Consider the following 15,952-nt stretch of genomic DNA (forward strand, 5'->3'; position numbering starts at 1 on the left):
TTCCCTTGTCCCTATACCAAATGTATGTGTGTGCATATATTTACACACACTCACATTCACATACATATCCATTAAAAAGTGATAATTTATGCTTATTTCTACATTGCTGTTTTTTTAAATTTGAAATTTATAAAATGTTGTACACGTATTTTTCCTTAAAATCAGCTTAAAACGAACACTGAACGATAGGTGAATGAGCCCATGCCCCCTTTTGCAACTGTTGACCGTATTTTTTTGAATAAAGGTTCATCTAGCCATAAATCATAGAAAACGAAGTGCAAAACAGATGACCGAAAAATATTAAGGACCCAATATTGATTTAAATAATATTCTCCAGGGATCATTTTCTGTTTTTATTAAGACTGTCAATTTCGGTTTCTCATTGGTCAATGATTAAAAATGATTCAATTATTAATGCAAAATGTATATTTTTGTCTTGAATTGAATTTTTGTCTTTGACTCTGTTTATTCAGTTTTTCATTTTTATCCCAAGAAATACGTTGAAAAATAGTTTGAATGGGTGAGCTCTGTGGCCTAAGAGTTAAATTTAATAATGCATCGCGCAATATAGCAATTACAAAAGTAAAATTGTGAATTATTGTTACTTGAACAAGTTTCTGAATTTTAGGGAGAATTCGCTTTTTACGAAATAAATTAAATCGCTTACACGTTTTCGCTTTCTTTATCTTTTTAGGAGTTGGATATCATTCCATTCGCATCATTTGGATGAAGAACCATTCCATTCGCATCATTTGGTCAGTGAATCATGAAGTGCCCATTTTCACGCGATTTTATCATCAACGGCCGATGTGATAAATCGCCCAAAATAATGAACAACCACCAACGCCCCTGATGTAGAAAAAATATATCCTTCAATTGGACACCAAATGGCCTCGCAAGAAAATGATATATCGCGGTTTCCAAATTCATGAGTTCTGGTTTATTTTTTGTCCCCCTATTTTATGGATTCTTTCCCTGATTCGCTTTCCCATGGCTCGAAATTTAGAAACGCGCATTAGGTTGGAGTGGAGAGTTTTTGCGTGGGAGTATAATGCCTCTGACATCTCATTTTGTTTCTTTGGATGTATTAGGAAGAATGAAAAGGAAATGTTGTTTAGGCACTTAGGTTTCTGTAATCGACGACAAAAGCCATTTGCGCATATTACTCCGTTGGCACATAGTATTAAAAATACTGTCTCTCAATTAAATGACTAATTTTATATTTCATGGGTGCACTTGAAAGTGATTTCTCCAGGAAGAATAATTAACACAAACATAAAATTCACGATAAATTATATTGAATGAAATTTTGCATTATTTCTCGCTAAAATACCCCAAATAGTTTTGCAAAGTAAATTAAATGTTATTCATGGCTTAAAAATGCAAAATTTCCTAAATATTTTTTTTCATTTTGAGGCTACATCAAGAAAAGTTTTCTAATCATATTAAGGAGCTTAGTACAGAAATGATGTTTTCAACTAGTTTTTTTGATATTGATTTATTCTACGTCTCTAGGTTTAAGGTATATTCTTTTAATAAGGAAAACTCTAATTTTGGAAAGGCATCGGAAATTTATTCGATGGGAGAAGTTGTTAGCAAGCGGTAATATACAAGTAAGTAGTTTGAGTTTTATCCAAGTAATAATTTGTGTGACCTGCTAGCAAGCATGTTTCCAAATAACATAGGCTTTAAGTCAAACAAAATGTTTTTGTGCTTCCTTTTCATTTATGCTTTTGGCTTCCATGATGGAGGATTAGCATCGAAAACTTATTGCTTCGATTTGTTAAATAAGTTTCAAAATCAACTAGGGAGTAACGAAAAGGGGTTAGGATAAGAGTGGTTAATTTTGAAAATTGAATGAAACCCCTGGTAAACGGGGCTGAAATTATCATTAATTACACTTTCTAATTTGAATTTATTTACGAGATTTCTTCAAGGACTAGCATTAAGTTACTAATAGGTCACATATTATTACCCCATGTGGATAAGGAGATCCAACATAACCTAAACTGATTACAATTAATTTATAAATTCAAGTGATGTTAAATCAAAAAATTCATTATTAGCATTTTTATTCTTTTATTTTTCCTTGGATAGTATTTTAAAGGATACACTCAAATACCGAATACTCAAAAGTAACGGCATTGTCAAAGTTGACATTCCTGTCTGCGATGCAACATATTTTCTCTTTTTGGAGGCGTCAAATGATCCATTGTATATCCCTCACAATATGAATTACGATATACTCGTGCTGCGCTCTGTGAGGGCTTTTCCAACCTCCATACGGAATGGGCATCGAACGAAACAGCGATATGTTGTAGTTTATAAGTTAATTAATTAACTTGGCATCGGGGGAAAATATACACTAATAGAGTCTGGACATATTCGTAGAGGAAGGGCCGTTGGATCATAAAAGTATATATCCGTTAGCAATGGTTTTGACCGACGGTTTAAATTTTCAACAAACCCACTTAACTAAGCTTCACAATAAACGCTCACTTCTAAGCACATATCTTAACACTTAACCTACTTCTTAAATTTCTCAGAATGGAAGTTCGCCACTTGGGAATCATATTCATTGGCAACGGTGATCTTGTGTTCCTCGCTGTCTTTTCGAGCCATCATATCAAGTGGAAGAAGAAGAAATAGCCGCTAGGAGCTAGGTCTAGATTATCAATAGGGGTCGAAAAATTCTCGTCCACTAAATATTCTTTACTCTTTGGATTGGTTCAAACCATTTTAGAAACCCACTTTACGTTCAATATTTACTGCAAGTTTATAAAATAGGCGCCACTATTGATGAATTTAAACAGCTGATTACTCTTTTGCATTTAAAATCGAATAACAGCACGCAATTCACAACTGGCGAGAAAAAGGATTTTTGCGGACATTGCTATGAGCATTCAATGACAGGCAAACGAATACTGATTAAAAACAATAACTGCAGTGGCTTTGGAAACAATCAACTGGTGGCACTGCATGCGTACAACTTTGTTCTGACACACCAATATGTAAATATAAGGAGGCGACTCTTACTTGAGTAATTTTCCTCGTAAATTATCACTAACTACATAGTGCTTTTCAAGTCCAATTCCATATTTAGTAAAACTTTAGGTGATAAAACTATGGCAACTCAGAAATCAGTTCTTCAACGCATAAACACTATGCAGTTATTTCAGCTAAAATAGTTTGCATCATAATAATTCCTAACGTTTTTATATAAAAAATACTTTTTACAACAATGTTGGCCATGTAACTTATCACCACTATTTTTACGCAATCCAATCCTTCAGGATATAAATTCAATGAAACGTGAACACGTATTCAGAAAACTTAGCATTTCATTTTTATATGAGTCCCATATTTAAAATCTACTTTGGAGAAAAAATTCAATACGAGGGTTGCTATCTATATTTTCTGTCTTGAAAACACTAAATACTTCAGGCGCCATTTGAAGTTTCCATCTGAAAGTTTGATCCTCTTACCGGCAACTTTCTTCAGATAATTTTGTCGTTTGATCATTAATTGTGTTTTTTTAATGTGACTCGAACATTTTGTCTCGTCGAAAAAATGGAATCAACTCGTGAACACTTACATGAAATGATTTTTTTGTGATTTTCAACGTGAGCTATCAAAATAGGAGTGCATAGATCAACTTTACTCCACTTTGGGCGATGAAGCTCCATCCTTTGCCACTGTGAAACGCTGGTATCAAGAATCCCATTATGGGCGCCGTTTGCCCAGCGACGTAGTCGTGAAGGTCGGCCAAAATCAGTTGCTGTGTCAGAAAACATTGATACTGTACAAGAACTAGTAAAGGAAGATCGTTAATTGACTTATCACGAGATTGAGGCATCCTTGGGGATTAGAATGACGAGCATCAATAAAATATTGCCTGAACATTTAGCTGTGAAAAACATTTGTTCGCGTTGGAACCCGCACAATTTTACGAACACTCAAAAAGATGCTCGTGTCAATTAGTGCAAAGAAATGCCCAACAAATACAATCGCGGTGAATCAAAAGCTGTGTATAACATAAACACAGGTGACGAATCCTGGATCAATGCGTATGAGCCGGAAACAAAACAGCAATCTACTGTATGGGTCTTCCAATACAAGCTAAATCCGACAAAAGTGATTTTTACACAAAGCACATCGAAGCAAATGATCGCCTGTTTCCTTGAAATAACTAGGCATGTGGAAACCGTACCGTTTGAGCAACGTAGAACCGTAAATTCTGAGTGGTACACGAGCATTTGTTTGTCAGAAGTGCTTGGAAAAATGGAAATACGGGAAAAGAAGCAGCAATGAAGGATCATTTTTCATCATGGCAAACGTCGAATTGATGGATAATCCTCCATATAGCCTTGATTTAGCGCAAAATGACTTCTTTTTACTCTCGTTACCTAGAAAAAGTTTCCAATGCAACGTTTCCCGGCGCTTGAAGAAGCCGTGATGCGTTCAAAAACCATATTTTGGGGGTGCCTCAATCGGAGTGGAAAAAGTGTTACGAAAATGTGTACGACCGCATTCCATAGAGTACTGATTATCATGGAGAATACTTTGAAAAAAAATAAAGCCATTTTTAACAATTAATTAAACTTTTCATCATTAGGCTAAGAATATAAATAGCAACCCTCCTATTGTAAAAACAGTTACAACATAATTTGTGTCATATGTTGGACGGCAGACAAAGAAAGAACAGACAAATATTAAGTGCAAATTTTTGTGAGAAAGTAATATTGCATTGAATGCATTACACAATAATATTTTCCCACTAAATTAAATGTCATAAAAATCATGTTATAATACAAATCCATTTAGATTACTTGATAATCTTCATTTTAAGTAATTTTATAGTAAATGTAAAGAGATAACACCTGGAAGATTTATTTTTAAATAGATGAACTGATTGAAATTAATAGTAAGAATGGAGTAAAATTATATAATCACTTCTATTCAATTCATCACAGATACGCCACGTAAACGAATTTGAAAATAACAAACTCACATAAAGGATGGGTACATGTTTTTTCAAACATTAGCTACGTATGACTAATAAAGAATGCTTAATTTGCTGTAATCCTAAGAGTTATTTACTTATTGCTTAGTAAAGTACATTTAATACCGCATACAATCATGAAGATAGCCACCCAATTGTTACGCATTCCCAATCCAATACAGGAGCCCTCACACTCGAGGTGACTCATAACTTTAAATGATTTAAATGAAACGCAAGTGGTGATGGGAAATTAGGCGAAAAGGTTAATAACAAGAAATATTGTTGATTTAATTTTGGAATATTTAGTGCCATTCCATGTCATCAAATATGGGCCATCGACGCACTCTGCGTATTCGTTTGTCTATAAAAAATGGAAGACGGAGCATGTGAATCATCCGCAACAGAGACTTCTGACGCTGTAATCATTCTCTCCTTCACGTATGCGATTCCAAGATATCTCTGGAGCACGCCGAGTGCTTAGTTTTTGTTTCCTCAGAGCCTCAGAAGTCACTTAGCCTTGATGCTGACGATATAACCCTCAACCTCTCTCAAGCCAGATCCCTCGTGCCAATTAGCAAGAGCATGGATTCCAGAAGATGCAAACGATTCATCTCTCCGTGTAATCTGCCACCCTTTGAAAAACATCCCTGAGTCGTTCAAAAGACATTCCTCCGACGGCAAGTTCCCGGTACCGCTTTAGCCATTATTAATGCTACGTCTAGTCACTTTACCATGGATAACTGATGCCACCACATGGTTAAATAATTATAATGCACCCAACAGCCAGTGTATACATTTAAATATAAGATAAATATTTATTATTGGCAGTTTTTCTGATAATTCAAACTCCACCATTTCAACTCCCCAGAGTTAAAATATCATTAGTAGGGATACCTGAAAATGCATAAAAGTACCATCGACAAGCCAGGCAGTATGGTACCAGATCTAATCTATTCTGAGCTGATTAGATGTGGTATTAGCCCTATAATTACTTCTATAAATTATTTGCACATAAAATAGAAACGGCACAGTCATTTTTAATGTAGCCTGCATTGATGCAGTCTGTAGCAAAAAGTTATTTTTAAAAGGAATATCCGTAGTATCAAAAATAGTACAAGTGGATGAGATAATGAGCATTTATTAAACTAATGGTGACGAAGCGTTTTACATTGGATCCCAGCTCCGAAGCACTGTGATAAACGCGACATCCAAGCATTTTGCCATTCAACGCACGCCACCCGTGACCACACGAGGTCACTCTGGGGTCGTCTCAGGTGGTGCAACAATTGAAGGGTTGAACCAAGAAGAAGAGAAATATAGTCAAAGGAACCTAAAATATGAGCGTTCCTGATAAGAAATGGCCCACATAAAGTAAGGATGATGCTAATTTTATTTTTTCTAAATGTAACCGAATGCTTCATGGATCTTAGCAAAACCAGAAATAAATATATCAGCATATAAGAAAGAATAAACTACGAGTCTTCATTAGTATTTAATTGTATAATAAATTTGAAACTCCAATAGCCGTAACAGTGAACTGTTTACGGCTATTGGAGTTTCAAATTTATTATATATTACTAGCCGTAAGAGCTCATTTCTATCAATAATAGTATTTAATTGTACTACATTTTTCAGGAAAAAGGGAATGAAGTAGTATTTGATTAATATTTTTCAATAATACAATGAAGCCAGTATAAAACATATTGGAAAATCTATTTATAGCGAAAGAAGAAATATGTCTCTGTTTTATTTTCAATTTGGAGCATCTTTTCCCTGAATGATGCTGCAATGGAGAGCAAACAAATGATTGAAGAATATGAACATGTAAAATGATTGCGTAAGTATTGTCAAATAAGTTCCCCAAATGTCTGCATGCCTTTGACCTCATATATACTTATGTTTGTCTTGAATTTTATTGTGCCCTCAAATAAACTAAGACACGTATTATTTGATTAACTATGAGTGGAGAGACAATGACCACCTTGTTAAGAAGAGCATTTTCCCCTAGAGAGCGTTCTGAATAAAGAAATACCAACTAGCCTAAGCGCTACTCTTGGACAACGCCCACTAAATGGTTTATTTCTTCTGATTTTCTATCATTTGCTGTGAGGAGATACCTTCATTAAATATTAATTAAGTACAGAAAGTTATTTAAGTAGAGTGCATTGCCTAACTTCTCAATTTCTTGTTACTTATTAATTTTATAAATAATAATGAATAACGTTATGATATAATCATTATTAATGTTCCTCTTCAAGGTAAAGGAAAAAAAGGAATCGTGAATCATTCCTGTATACAAAAATTGAATTGCTAAACAATCTAAACTTCCCTTTAGTCGGTAAAGAAAATTAGAACGTTTAGGGATTGCGTACAGGTATAAAAGCTTCATAACGACAAAAAACCTTGCGTCGTAGAAACCAGAAGGAATTAAAAGCAGAAGGAAAACCTTAATGGGATGACAATTAGGGATGAGGAATGTCTTATCCCGTTGTAGGCGTTTCGATCGGGAGGTGACATTAAGAAACGAGACTTCTTTTACGCATTTTTTGAGATAAAAAACAGCGTGAGAAAATCCGCACGGAAAGGAACTAAAAAAAGTCTTGTCATTAATGTCGGCAATATTTAAGAGATAAAAAATTGCTTATAACAAGGAAAAGAAAATGATAACACGAATCTGAGTCACTAACAGTTAATACTATTATCATTATAACGGAAGGATGACATTTAGAACTGCAAAATACATACTGAATGAGAGTTAAACAATTATTTACTTTGAATGAGGCTTCCTCCACTACTTTGAAACAATACTGGATAAAATCAAATCAAATTAAAAAATTTAGATAGAAGATTCCGAGTGCTATAAGAGAAAACGACCGTGCTTCGGTTCTTGTATGAAGTATGAATGTTCGTTCAACTCGGATTTTTTTCCAATTCAAGACACGGTGGAAATGTTTCACATTATCATGCCCAATGGAAGAATAACTCTACCTCTTTAGTTATGAGAATATTATTGAAATGTTTAATATTTACAATGAAAAGTTCTTCAATTATAAATTCCAAGGAAATAAAATGTTTCATTTTAAATTTCCTTGCAATTCGAGGAGGTCATCATCGCTTTAGTCTAAAAATAAGCCGATTAGGCAGAGCCCTCTTATCTTCCTTGCCTAATGTTATCTCTCTCAGATACACACTAAAAGGTTTTCCACCGAACATCCTTATTTACTAGGCCTACACGCATTTTTCTCTGGGTCTTCCTCGTGGCGCCCTGCCTTCCGTTTGAGACATTTACAAATTCATTATTTCCCCCGGCATGCCCACATTATGGATTCCCTTATGATTTTTAATTCATCTCAAATGTATGAGTTTCATCATTTGCTTCCAGTATCTTATTTGAAAGTCTTCCTCCGCGGACTTTTTTCCAACGTTTCCACAGGAAATATTTTCATACAGCCCATAAATTCTTGTACTTTCTGCTTCCTTCCTTGGCTGCATACATACACATTGCGTCCTTAGTAGTTACATCTTCGTATTACGAGCTGACGAGCGCTTGGAGTTCAAGAAATTGGTCCATCTCATTTGTGGTACTTTAGGTCTGCTTATATTTAATTTTTTTTATTTTTAGTAAGAGAAATAGAAAATATTTCAGTGAAATAAATTTGTCCGAATTGCTATCGCGCATCTTAAAATACTGATACAAGTATGAAATATATTTTTAAACGTTTATTTGGGAGATTTAATAACCCTGTAGCTGAGGTAATTCGCATCCGGAAGAGTTTCCGTGTTGTACATGCCTCAATTAAAAAGTAAGTGTGGTTCCATATCTTAAAAACCGGAATCCTACTCTTATCATTTTAAAAACTCTCTGGCAATGATTCTTTTGCAAAGCCATTGTTTTATTGTTACATTTCATAAATTCTGCATGTCGCATCTGATTAACGAACATCTAATCCATTACTAACATTTTAATTATTTATTATTATTAAAAATACACATGTGCTGATAGACATTGTCAGGTGGCACACAAGTCCCAAATAATCGTAAAAGATAATGCATAAAACCAGACTTCAAAACACTAATCTCTTGAACAAAACAAGTGAATCCCCATCCCATTTACAACCATTAATCAGCACGAAAAAAAGATAAATTAAAAAAAAATTAAGCTGTTACATATAATACAATACACCACACATCAATCAAATTAATACGTATATGCCTTACATCTATTCTTAAAAGTATACACTCTGTTAGGAAAGGGCTCGAATATTTTTGCAGGTAAGGTGTTCCAATCAACAATTGTTCTATTTAGAAAAGAAATTTTTTTTTATTTGTTCTCTGTGCCCGGCATTTTACCTTAAATTTGTGATCATTTCTGCCTATAAAATTTGGGTTCCCCGCCTCTTTCCTAAAATCTGCCCAAGATTTCTCCCCCTTTAGAATGCGGAGCATCCCACAAAGCCTGCTTACTTTCCTTCTAGTTTCTAGAGGTTCCCAGCCCAGCGTTTCTAGTATGTCAGACACACTCTCCATCCTCCTATGCTTCCCCAGTACATTTCGGGCAGCCTTTCTTTACACCTTTTCCAGTTTTTTAATATGACCTTCTTCAAGAGAAATTAAAATGGTGGCTCGATGTAACGGTGTCATATGTATGAAGATCAAAGAAAATTCAAGTTATTCTATATTTATTTTTAAATTTAAGTTAACACAAGTAAACATTTTATTTCATCATTAATAGACAACCTGGAGTTTTACCATTTTATGATGCAAATCATATTTTAATTGAATGGGACAGACAAGTGAACCCAACTTATGAAATACAGTAAATACAGTCTCCTTAAATCCAACGGAGTATACGATTAAATGAATATACTGATACTTATGCTTAGTCTTCTCTCTATCGGAAATATAGGTGATATTGCCATTTATAATTCCTATTTATTACAACCTACGAATTTCTGCCATTGCAAGGGTTGTTAAACTTTTCAACCAGGACATCGGTTCGATAGATGAGGGTAGACCTCTTCTAATACTGATCCTAACGGCGTTTGAAATCTCGTACCAAGGTAAGGGTTCCTCTCCCTGTACCGCCTGATGTTGCACAGGAATTTCTTGCACGCCAAGAATTTCGCAGTCTAGGTAAAGCTGAGTGTGCCAAGAGGGGTCCCCAAGTGTCGAACACGGGCCTCCTAGTCAGTATCCCAGCGTTCTGTCCATTGCGCTACCACGTCCATTGCAATATTAACTGGGGCATAAAATAAGATGCAACAAATCATCAAAATTAATTTTGCACTATATCTTCTTGAATAAGAAATTCAGTTGGTCTACCTCAACCCATGTTGCACATGAGGAAATGTTTGGATAAGATACGTTTTCCACACCCGTTCATCTTCCTCATTAAGGTGAGGCAATTACGTGCTTATGTTAGAACATTCTACTGCACTGCTCCAATGGGGCCCGCAAATACTGCGGGTGTAAAGGTTAATTTAAGAATGCAAATGAAAGGCTTTATTCATCAATTTCATGAACACGACTTGGCCAATGTCTCCTCTCCCAACACGAGGGGACGAGGGTGAGAGGGAAGAGGCAATAGAATACTCTCTGAAACGAGCGGAGGTATCGATCCCTTTGAGAGGCGCAGCGGCGGACGGTTTAGGTTGAGGGTCCCGGAACAGCGAAACAGGATTCCCACGCTTACTCCCATCCTCTTTCCCTGGCTCAACCCCCTCCTTTAGCCCACCCCACTCCTCCCAACCCCGACTGACGGTGACAAGCATCAAGTCCCTAAACTCCCGGGCGCTCTTCACTAACACCCAAAAATCCCGACTCCACCTAAACTACCGAAAATCCTCTTTTCCTCACCTTACACCCACCTCCCCTTCCTTTCTCTCTCCACCCTTGAAGTGCGCCTTCTTCCCGTAACGAATCCCGCCCACATCCACAGCAAGGCTAATTAAGTCACGGTGCAATAAGCCGTCAATCCCTATAAGACGGTGCCAACACCCGGTCGTGTCGTTCCCCAGGGATAATTAGCGGCAAAAATGAAAAAAAGGCGGGAAGTATCAGCTAGGAATGGAATCGTGCCTGTGTTGTCGTTTTTGTTGGCGGACTTCTGCGTGTAACGGAGAGAGCGGAGAATGAGAGGGGGGAGGCGGGAACGCCAGGCTCCTGACAAGGGGGCAAGTCCCACCATAGGGTCTCTCTAAATGAGACCTCTAGCAGCCTTCCTATCGTGGCATAAAACCCATCAAAACAAATAGCCAATGCACTGAATATTAATTATTCTCAAACCAATAAACCTCTTACAATTAGTTCCAATAGGTTATGAAGTTAAAAAGAGGGGTTTAGTTTTAATGGTTTGACACTAAAAAATAAATTCAACAAGGAATCTTTGACGATGAATTTTAAGTTCATCAGAATAAATAATATTATTGGGAAAAGGTTTGCAAGTGTAATCGATTTTTCATTGTAAAACCCCTTTGAAACACAAAATTGAACTACATATGAAACAGACGCCTAAGTTCTTTTAAATGCAAAGAATGATATGTAGATTTAATAAAATTTGATACGCCTTGGTAAAACACATAATCTCGTATAATCCAACCTATAGTGTAACTGCAAAGGATTTAATTTGAATGACACAGAAAGTTGTTGGCTGAATACAAAAGATGAAAAGCAATTAGGCGTCCTTGGATTCGTTTGTTTGTTTTAGAACTATCGAGATTCTAAAGCAAATAACATTTTCATGCTTGACTCTCAAATATCAGCAACTCAAACTTTTGGTATTCTACCGCTTAAGATAAGTTTCGAATGGACACACGTTACACAACGACTCATAGTCCTTTACAACTCCTGACAAAACAAACTGATATGCGTCACCACAATTAACCTGTCTTCAACGCCACATACTCTCTCATTCCGTCCAACATGTCTCTCCTATTCCTAAGCCTTCCTTGCTATGCTGACCCTCTGCCGTCGATCACAGTTTTCAATATCTTATCGCTAATCAAAAGATTATTCATCTATTATTCTGCCTATAATGGATTTCTTAGAAAACACCTTCTACCATGCTTAATACTTCCTTGTTTTTTTCCCTTTCTGCCCGTCCCACCTATTCTATCCTTCTTCACATGAACTTTCGAGGGCCTCCAAACCTTCAGCTAACGTCTATCGTCTTAAAAAAATGGTTATTTTCCGTATCGTAATAGCCACGCTGCGCATCAAAAATTTAACGAATAATTTCGTAGCATCACAATTCAGCAATAATCAATTCAGTTCTTTTTTAAGCTTCGTCGCCTAACGCGATTCTTTTTATTTCCCCACTAAATAGATATTTTTGGCGCAAAACACAAGATAGAAAGGCAGTTCCACCTGCTCTAGTTTTTGAGCACCTACTTTGCCTAGTTTGAGTACCTTTCATCTCTCTCAAAAACTGGACAACCATTTTGTTGTTTACAATTACTCTCATCCAATAAAAATTGCACAGCTTTCTAGGATACTCAGCAAACCTCACCATCGCTTCGCTGACTGACAAACCGAACTTCAGCACACCTAACTGATTTTATGAACTCCCCCACCTACTTTCGTTCCTATCTCCAGTTCTTTCCATGTCTCCTTTAACATTTCCATCATCTACTCGTTGAAAATCACTGTTAATAGTATATATTTCTGTCTTACCCCTCTTCCTTACATTGCACATTCCGATCCTGTATCTCCCATTCGTACTTGAGCATTCTGGGACGCAAACTAATCAACTAGTACTCGTATTTTTTGTAATAAGGTCATTAATCCCACCCATTTCTCACTCAATCAAATGCTTTCTCAAAATCAAAGAAACAAATGAATGCTTCCTTTTTGTATTGGCCGTCTCTCCAGCCTCTTATTGAGACATACGTAGCTACCAATTTATTTGCTCCAAAAAAACGTATTTTACCATAGTCAGCACATATGGTAGCCTTTTCAGTTCTTTGAATAGGAATTAACACAGATCAGATCTTCCGGCCAACTTCATCGCTCATAAATATTTCAAATTATTTCGAAAAAGTTCTTTTTACAAAATTTTACCAAAGACCAATAAATGTAGTTTCGCGTAAATGCTAGCTTTCAACACGAACCTATTTGATTTTATTTCTCCAAATTCTTTTTCCAATACATCTCCATTAATGGCATCACTTTTGCCACCCTCATCTATTTAATACAAGTATTCTTTCTATGCCTAAGCTGACCTGCTTAATTTATTTACAGGTTAATACCTGGTTAAAATAATAAATATTCAGACCTATCTTTGATGGTTTGCTTGAAATTTTCCTTTTTAATTCGTTGCACCATTTGAACTTCTGCAGCTTATTGGACTGAGCTAGGATTTCGTTAAGTAACGACTACATAATACATACCTCTCACGCTGCCAAGCATCACTTCTGCCCAGCCCAGCAGGCCGAGTTCCGTAACATCCAGAGCTTCAACTTCTACAAGTTTAGACACATACGAGTACAACTTGCATGTGTCTATCAATGGTCCGACGGGTAGTAAGTTGTTTAAACATGACACTATTGCTCAAATGGCCGTCTCGCTGGGGTCAGAGGCCTTTGCTGCCGCATCCCTAAGGAACAGACGCTACGCGGTCTTCCTTTCGTATAGTTCGTATCTTTCGACCTATCTACCATGGATACTACGACGAGCAAATATCATTGCTCCCGCCAGTTCCGCTAAAGAGGTTATCAGAACGATCAAGTTCTTCCACTAAATCAAGGTTGAATTCCATAGAAAGCGATATAATCTAATAGTCACAAGGTAAAATAATCCAAGGAGTTTCGTCGGGGCATATTTTGAATAGAAGGGGCTATTACAAACAGAGATGTCTGGTTCTTCTTATGATATTTGCCAATATAATTTGGGTTGCGTGAAAACTCACCGACATAAACTTGTGAAATCGCAGACTGAAGGCTAGAGGTTTAACGTTTTTTCCGAATAATTGCAGTAGATATGGAAAATATGCATATCATATTAAAGATTCATCATCCATAACGATATTTTGTGGGAGAAATAAAATTTATTATATATGCCAAAGATAAAACTAATGTTTAAATTATTATGTTTTGAATCAAAGAACTTCAATAGTAATTGATATAAATCTAAAAGTTGGTGAACCTAATTTACAGCAGAAACTTTGTGTAGTAGTGCATAAGAGGTAAACGTCAAACTTCCCTCCAAATAATAGAGTTGATTGTTCTTTTTTTATTATATAGTCAATGTGATGAAAACTTGACCATGAAGAAACCAAAAAAATAACCAGATTAAAATCCACGAGTATCTCCATAATCTACGAGCAAAAAGAATCCATCTATATTTCACTATAGACTCGTATGGTGTGAAAACAACTACAAGCCATTTATGTTCTAATCCAGCAATTAATATATATGTAAACATCGTTAGCTGCCAGTACTTCGTTGTAAGATATCATAGAAGAAATGCAATTTTTATTATTAAAATTCATCTCGGTTACACATAACAGAGTAGGTCAAATACACCATAAATGGTAGCTGGGAAATTGCTTTTGGAATTTAAATAAATATCTTCCACCAGAATAACAATTATTGATTAAGGAACACCAATAACTCTATAGGTAAATGCTATATCGGTTGCCAAGGAGAAAGCCATTCCCTTGCTATCTGATGCCAAACCACAGCACACTTAATGGCTAGACCTAAAGGGGTTATAGCATGAATATGACTTGGTACTACAGGTTACGGCGGCCCAATTTACGCATTCAGGTATCGAGTACTGTTATATTTATCTTTGTTTTCTACATTCTCCCTAAAATTTCTTAGTGCTTAGGTCTGGAAATTCCAAGAATCACCAGAATTTGAACCAGGATCCATTCAAACTTTCTAACCACGGGTCTACTACGAGTCCAAAACTCAAGAAGTTCTCTCGGGTTTCCCACCGGTTCAAGTTGCAGTACATCGACGTTTCGAAGGCTGACTCTGCCATCGTCTTCAGGGTGAAGATGATGGCGCTTCACCCTGAAGACGATGGCAGAGTCAGCCTTCGAAACGTCGGTGTACTGTAACCTGATCCGGTGGGAAACCCGGGAGAACTTCTTGAATACCATACGCCGGGATAACCTGAGATCCTTCAGTCCAAAACTGCTTGAAATAATGCATGCGGCGTGCATTGGGGGCTGATTCTTCTTATTCTGGCCAACAACCTCCATATAATACCCGTCACGAACACCCCAGTTTAAATTAAAATTAAACACAGTTATAATAATCCGATTAAACACAGTTATAAAAGATAACTTCCGCGTTTTCCCATGACGTGGGGTCCAGGAAAATGACAAGGAGGTCAAGACGACACCATAAAAGATTTCAGCTACTAAACGCACCTTTTTGGCCGTATTTTACTCCTAGTTCACACACGGACTACACTTCTCACTTTCCGTTAATTTTTTGTACAATTCCTTCACCAATCCTTCCACCGTCAGTCCTTCCGCAGTCCTGCGCATACAGAGGGTATCGCCGCGGTGCATTCCACTGCCTCGCGCGGGGGGCCGTTTCATTTGGCGGGCGCCGCCGCAACGCAAAGCCCTCCAGCTCGACTGACCCGTCCATTTTCCTATCCTCCGAGGAAATTTCTCCACCGATTCGCCCCCGGGGAGCGCGCGAGGACGGAGGACTTCTTCGTGGAGCGGAATGCGAGCGGACTCAAGGGGCGACAATATGGTGGCGGCTGACGAGATTATTCCCACGCCACCGGATACCTCCCCTGACTGCGGGGAGTGCCCGGAACGAGCACTTTCGTTTCCGGGAGGGAAGGAGAAAGGGAGGGAGGTGAGTCTAGGCGTAACGATTCCATTGAAAGGAAAGAGAGAATTCTACCGCTTTCGTTTTCATTATGCACCATGGTGGTGCGTGTGTGCTATGCGAGACGCCCCCCGTTCCCTAACAGGGAACTAGA

Source organism: Hetaerina americana, unplaced genomic scaffold (genome assembly GCF_022747635.1).
Source record: "Hetaerina americana unplaced genomic scaffold, ioHetAmer1.1.p SCAF_43, whole genome shotgun sequence".
NCBI lineage: Eukaryota > Metazoa > Arthropoda > Insecta > Odonata > Calopterygidae > Hetaerina > Hetaerina americana.